The following is a 5,366-nucleotide window of genomic DNA, read 5'->3' on the forward strand; positions in this document are numbered from 1 at the left end:
TGTAGAGTATACAACAAAGACCTTTCGCAATGCCCTTCTGTTCTGTCTCAAGTATTAAATTTATAAGAAATTTGAAAAACCTGACTCATTTTACACGATGTTCCCATATGCAAATATTTATACTTTTATCCATTTGCAAATTCCTTCCGAATTATATCGAACATGCCTCCGCTTTACTATTATGTTCAAGTGTTCTCGCGGATTAGGAATGAAAGTATAGCAATAAAGTATAAAATAAGAGAAAATCCGTGTAATTTTGAAAAAATTACATATTCCCTTATAAGATGTAGACTAATTTTCATATCTCGATTTTGATGTCCAAGCACGCGCATAAAACTCTGACCGCATAAGATGTATTTCCTGGTTTGGTCGAAGTCCGTAAATGAACAGAAAGGAAAAAACTAAACCTTCGCCTACAAATTTTGTAATAAAAAAAAAGAAAAGTCGGTCCGCAAAGCTGGAAAAAAGCCAAACTACGAAACATTGCTCTCATTGCAAAGCAACGTCTTATATAAGTGCTAGCAGATTCCATCTTTTAATTTGGTTCTGGTTCGGATTCGGCCGAAAGTGATTTTCTTTTCCTTTTCCTTTTCCTTTTCCTTTTTTTTTAAATTCGGAATGAGCTGCGTATGTGTAGTTCGTTCAATGTACATAAAATGTAAACGTATATAATATATTCATTTTAATACGAATTCATATAAATGGATTAGACAGAAGATGTTATAAAAGTTTTACTAAGTAGTTAATGCCGTTCTGCCGCAAACTGCTCGAGGTAAGCAAGCAATAGTTGCAACAACATAGTTAAAGAGAAAACATAATAGCAGCATATCCTTCTCGCTCCTTTATCCCAAATACCTACACAAATGTAACCTAGCATTTAGCAAATAGTTTAGAAATCTCTTAAGGCTTGAGAAGAAGAAAAAAGACAAATTTATAAATAATTTGCTTGTAATTTTCAAAATTTTATGAAAACAAGAAAAATACACTGAAAATATATATATATATATATATATATATATATATATAAAAATTGAAAACCAAGTCGTTTAATTGAAACTTGAACTGGAATAAGGGGAAATGGATGACAGCGACAGCGCTTAGAAAACCAAGAAAATATGATATGTATGTATAATGGATTATATATATGGAAAATTCTTTTCTATAGTTGGTCAAGGCTCGCAAAGTCGCTTTATTCTTATTATATAATTCATAATTGTATTTTTCCGTAAAACAAACACAAAACAAACAAATAAACAATCCATCTCTATTAAAAAAGCCGGAAATCAAACCCAAGAAGAGCCAAACTATAATTATATGTTTAACGCGCCGATAAACATCGTCGGATATTTTCTTTCTTTCTTCTTTCTTTCGTTTATGTCACATGTTGCTTTTTTCTCGGCAATTTGCAGAGCCACCTCCACTTGTATTAACTCCATATTGCAGGAAAACGTGCGCACAAATATCTCGTTCTTCAAATTATCTTTACTTTACTCTCTAATAATGCTTCACTCTTTAATCATAAGAATGCCGTCCGTATTCTTCACAACTTGACCGTAATTTTTTCTTTTTTTTTTTTGATTTTTTTTAATGAGTTCTTCAATTCTTTAGCAATAAAATAATTTTAACGATCCTTATATGCCTTTCAGAAGCAACACTTTTCATATCCACTACCGCCGAGCATGTTCGCACTGTTCATCTGACGGTAACGGCTAACAACGAAAATGAAACTTCGTTAAGTTCATTCCTTTGGAATGGGATGCGTGAGGGGCAATATCCTTGCATTGCAAGAATTGGAATTTTGCAATTCTAGGATTCTAGGAAAATAACTTGGGGTGTACAACTGGCTAAAGGCTCTTACTACTCTTGCTACTACTATATATTATTATTATTATTATTATTATTATTAAGCTGATTGAAACTCTTTCTCTGCCGAAGACTGACGAGTGTAATGTGAAGGTTAATGAATCTACTGTTTAAAGCACTTTGCATAATTTTCAGATGCGGTAAATAAGGTTAATTTTGATTGCGTACTTATGACGGAAGGGAAATAAATGTTTAACGAATTGGAAAAACTTCTTATATATAACATATACGAACATCTTTCTTACTTTTTCTTTTGGATGATTAAAGTATTAAATTAGATCAAATTACTGTTTCTTAGAGGATATTGCTACTATTAGCAGGTTCTCCAAGGCGACTAACAATTAAAACATGTAAAAAATATATCTGGGCTATGAAAGATTATCTGCTTTATTTCATATTACATGGGGTTGTGTTGTACAATAGACGACGACTAATTTCAAAAGCTATATATTAGCCCCAAAGCGCTTCAACCCAGTTGGAGGGAGTTCCGCTGAACTCGGCTGTCTTAATAGAACTGGTTGAAAAAATCAAGAGAAGTAACGTAAGCATTTGTAGGAGAAAAGCAGAATAAAATGCAAGCATCACGATCGCACTTAAAAATAAATTGTTGGACTAAACTTTTTGGCCATCTATTGCAAGTTTCTCAATGATGATATGTTGGTCGCAATAGATTAATCTACGCTAAAGTAACTTTTCTAACCACTAACTTACTTAACTATTATTAAAATCGTCTTTCAAATCAAAACTTTAGATTACCAGAAAGCATTGCAAAGCAAGAAGAAAATGTTTCAATCGTATGTGACCTGCGGGAATTTCTGCAAAGCGATTCCAACTCCTGGAATCCCATTAACATCTATAGCTCGCCTTTAGATAGCCAAAAGTCCCTTTGCAAAAAGGTTGTCTTAATATGCAATAATTGTAACTAAAATTTGGACCCGTGGTAACATGTCGTTCGTAGTTGGCGTAGAGCTCATCATCAAACGATAATATCTAGCCATCAAAAAGATTATATTTAGTTCAATGTCAGCTAAAAAATCAGATCTCTAAGCTGACTGCTTCAACTGGTTAAAATGCTAGGAAATCGTTAAAGATATGTTTGTCCCTAACATGTAACTCAGTAACTGAGTTTAACTAATCGAAATAAATTTGTGCTAAAGTAGCAGCGCACGAGTAATATGGCAGACCTTGATTGATTATTGACCAAAGTTGTGGACAGTTTCTCATTTAACTAATCTGTTTATATACGAACATGTCGTGTTCAATGTAATTCTCTTTTCCAAAAAAAGGAAAAAAAAAAAAAATAAAAAAATATAAAAAAAAGGGAAGAACTAAAAAAAAAAAAGATGGTGAAGAAAGAATACCAGAAAGGTAAAGCAGTATAGACAGAGAAGATTACTGTTACTTTTCTGTAGCATGAAATGCAAGGACATGTGTATGAATGAATGAAAACAGACGTAAAAACAGAGAAGAGGGGCAACACATTTGGTCAAGAAACAAATTAAAAGTGAACATTTTTTGACCAAATATAAAATAACAGAAAGCAAAAACGAAGAAGAAAAGGGGATTTAACTATTCCATCAAAGATGAATGAAAAGTGGTCGCCTCTTCTATGCATGTGTGCATGTGCATGTATGTATTTATACTGAAAGTTGAGTACTTGTTTTAAGTAAACGATATGTACGTACGATATAAACGTAACATACAAATAAGGAACACGTGTCCTCCTCTCAACTTGATGGACGTGCTTGATTATGGATTATGGTTGATAAAAGGGTGTGCAATGTAATAAAACAAAACGGATATAGGATATGAATATCTACAGCCGGTATTTCCAGCAGAACGGAGAAGGCAGCAAGCAAACCTTGATGTGAATTTCAAACAATCACTAGCTTAGGTAAGGCTTCACTCAGACCACTTGTACATGCGGCATTTACGCGATTTTGATAGATTAAGATTTTGTTACTTAGTTTAATATTAGTGACGTAACCAGCCCCTACACAAAAGTATATACCAAACTTGAGATCAACATCAAATTCGTATAACATCGTTTATAGATTGTTGTGCGTTGGCTACAAAACCCATTATAGTACTTTCTGTATTAATATTAGCTACTACGACGTTTTGGGCGGCAGATCTTAGGCAAGCAAGTCAGATAACACCGCTTCGAAATTTTACACCAATCAACCATGTATGTATAGGGTGTTGGAAGAGCCTCTCTGGATATTGTACATTAACAATGGAAAAATTCTATCTTGCCCCTGTCTTGCTAGAGGCTGTAGAAGATGGGCAAAAAGTTGTGGTAGTCTTGGCTTGCTTCATGCACGAAGCCGAATTCCCGACTTTGTTAATTAATCGAACTATTTTTTGTCTATAGAGCACAAATTCTAGAGCGTATACATGACATTTAATTAATTTATGGATTGCAAGGGGTTAATTTTCAAACTTGGTCAGTTATCTTAATTCAAAACTGAATTTGACAAATCACCCATAAGCATACAAACGGTAATGTGCTATAGCGAATAAAAGACGAAAAGAGATAGCCCATGCAATGTCAAAGAACAAAGCGGACTTAGTTGTATCACAAACTCACAGAAAGTAACGTAAAGCATTTCCACATAATTTACAACTGTTTACAAGTCAAATAAATGATGATTGTGGAGTCAAAGGAAAACAAAAGCAAACGTGGATCAAAGTCGGCTTAACACTCACCGCTTTTTGCTATGCTGTTACGGATTCGGAATTTTTTAATCGTCCTTTGCTTTTATAGCAATATAATGAAATATCTCACCAAACCTGGTTTTCTTCTGCCGTATCCTGAATTCATACGATGGGCCTCTCGCCCATTTTCCATTTTGATGTATGGCGCTGACAATAGTACGCTATTCGCCAATCAGAAAATGTAACGCGGCTCTGACCCGAACTCAGATGTGCTCTAAGTGTGTCAAGTGTAACTAACAAACTTCGTATACCATCGCACTAGATCGGCTTGAGCCGAATTTTTCAGTATCTTCTTGTTCATCAAATACCATGCTTTGAAAGAATACAAAACAATTGCCCGCCGTAAGTAAGACGGCTTTAGTATTCAACATAGCAATGAACAGCTTAGTAATATTCGTTCCAAGTGGGAGTAGATACTTAAGAATTTTGTGGTTTAAGGTGTAATTTTTAAAGCACAATAATTACACTCATTCGAATCGAAAATGCATTTTACAACAGGTACGAAGCGTATGCCCACATATTGCTATAGCCTTGACCAATAATCGTGGCTTGCTTTTGGAATAAAGCGTTCACAATAGAATAAAATGATTAGAGATAATGTCGACATTCAGACGCCGATCATACTCACTGTGTTAGTCTGGATGAGAGTGTTGGCTTTGAATGTCACAAATCGATAGGGACAATAAGTATACCCTTAAGTATACGTGGATATAACGAGCGCGGTTTTAACACCAAAAATGCATAAAGGTAAGGCAATCAGCACTTAACACAAAAGCACAACGGCT

The sequence above is a fragment of the Glossina fuscipes genome, unplaced genomic scaffold (assembly GCF_014805625.2).
Source record: "Glossina fuscipes isolate IAEA_lab_2018 unplaced genomic scaffold, Yale_Gfus_2 3, whole genome shotgun sequence".
In the NCBI taxonomy this organism is placed as follows: domain Eukaryota; kingdom Metazoa; phylum Arthropoda; class Insecta; order Diptera; family Glossinidae; genus Glossina; species Glossina fuscipes.